The sequence below is a fragment of the Pteropus alecto genome, unplaced genomic scaffold, assembly GCF_000325575.1.
Source record: "Pteropus alecto unplaced genomic scaffold, ASM32557v1 scaffold59, whole genome shotgun sequence".
NCBI classification, from domain to species: Eukaryota; Metazoa; Chordata; class Mammalia; order Chiroptera; family Pteropodidae; genus Pteropus; species Pteropus alecto.
Window position 1 is genome coordinate 3,207,831 of NW_006443292.1, and position 2,151 is coordinate 3,209,981.

The 2,151-nt window shown below is 48.1% G+C and overlaps 1 pseudogene; it reads right to left on the reverse strand.

Moving 5' to 3' along the window:
* Positions 1-1,522: 1,522 nt before the first annotated feature.
* Positions 1,523-1,641, reverse strand: LOC112472805 (annotated as a pseudogene).
* Positions 1,642-2,151: the final 510 nt, after the last annotated feature.

Below are 2,151 nucleotides of genomic sequence, written 5' to 3' on the forward strand. Positions count from 1 at the left end.
TTCAAGCAGACCAGATGCAAAAGATGGGGGGCGAGAGGCAGAAGCAGCATCCCCACGCCGCCCCAGCCCCACTAACGATGCCCACGGCCCGACTGCGGAACGTGTCACTTGTCAACGTGGACCTCACGTGGCAAAGGGGACTTGGCGGGTGAAGTGAGAGCTAAGGATCTTGAGATGGGGCGAGTCTCTGGCCTTATCCAGGTGGGCCATGATCTAATGACACGAATCCTGAAAAGTGGAGACTCTTTTTTCTAGAGCGTGGTCAGACAGAGACGGCAGGCAGGGAAGATTCAGCAGCGCCCCATTTCCGGTTCTGAAATGTGAGGCTATGTGTGGGCAAGGACCAGAGAGGCTTCTAGAAGCTGGAATAAGGGAAGGAAATAGATTCACCCCTGGAGCTCCGCTGACCCCTTAATTTCAGCCCAGTGAGACCCATGTGACATTTCCAGGAGTGCAAGATGATAAATCTGTATTTTAAGCCACAAAGTCGGGGGTAATTCATTACAGCCGCAACAGAAAATGAATACGCCGAGAGACGTCAAAAATGGATAATTATCAAAAGTCATTCTGCGACTCTCTGTCACTGGTTCCCGGTTTAGGCCGGAACTGTTTCTCCTTGCTGCTCACAGACTCATGAATATGCATAAAGGGCGGCATCATTAGTTGCCACAGGGAACCCCTCTCTGGCTGTGGGAACGGAGCTCACGCACAGACGTGGGCCGCAGGACGAGCGGGGCGGGGCGAGTCAGAGTCCTCACTTCATGAAAGGAAATATTTGAATAATATGGAAATACACCGGATGTCATTAGTAGGATGTCAGGTTTGACAGTCCGTGTTACTGTGAAAATAAATGAGTTTTGACACAAATAACTTAGGTATGCATTGATTGTTTTTTTTTTTTTAAAGCAAATCTTGGAACGAGATGTTTTGTGTTGCAGGTTTACTAAGATCTTAATGGCTATTAGGAGAAAATCATGGTGAAGGACCATGATTTCTAAGGCATCCCAATCATTACTTTCCCCTAAAATGTATACTCGTCCCAATCATTACTTTCCCCTAAAATGTATACTCGTCCTCTTGCATATTTAATTGACTCTGGCAAACTGTATTTAAGTCCATGAAGGGAGCTGTCCCCAAGGCGAAGACAACAGAGAAATCAAGTCGCCATCACTGGTACCAAGAACGTCATGCTCTGTCACTTAACTCCCAGGAAAGGTTTTCCTGGACTGTCTTCATCTCTGAGTAACCTGCCTGGTGAAATTTCCTTGGCCCATTTCATTTTCTTTCCTTCAGGCCCCTTCTCCTTTTGACTTTTTCCTTCAGAGGTTCTGGGTGACAGGCGGGGGCACTTCCTGGCACTGGTCATGGGCCCGGGACCCTCCACGCAGACTCTCCTGGCACTTGTTTTTTTGTTGTTGTTTTTTGGAGTTTTTTTTTGTTTGTTTTTCAGGCGAGGCGACCCTTGGTTGACCTCACAGGTTGCAAGGACTTTGTCAGCTTACAAGCCCTTATTTTTTTTTTATGCCTACAGCACCTGGTCTTCCTAGGTGGTCTCCCGTCCAAGTACTAACCAGGTACGACCCTGCTTAGCTTCTGAGATCAGATGGGATCGGGCTCGTTCAGGGTGGCGTGGCCGTAGACGGCATTTGTTCTTGAGAGGCAAAGGGAAGAGGTGTTCCGGAAGCATCTCTGCCTCAGGCTGAACATCTGTGGAGCCGTTTGACCTAAGTAATCTCCACGAGTTCTTTGACAAGCATGTAACGTGCTTTATTTCATTTCGTTCCCATCTAAACAGTGTGAGGTAAGTACTCTCTTGGCTCCATTTTATAGATAAGGATACTTGGGGCTCGGGGTGGCGGCCTCTGGTCAAGGCGGCACGAATGGCAGGCAGCAGAGGGTCTGAAACTGGGCTGTTTGAACCTCTCCACTCTGCCGCCTTCCCATAGTATTAAAAACCACTCTCTCTTAAGGTCTGTTCATTTTGATCATTTTAACGGTTTTCTCAAATCAATCACTCAGCGATCCAAATGAATAACGTCCGATTTAAGACTGTCTGATCAAGTATCGGTAAGCAGGTGAGGTCATGGGCACCAAGGGAGCATCTGGTGAGGAAGACACACTCACCTCTGCCACATGGCATTCGTGTGGACT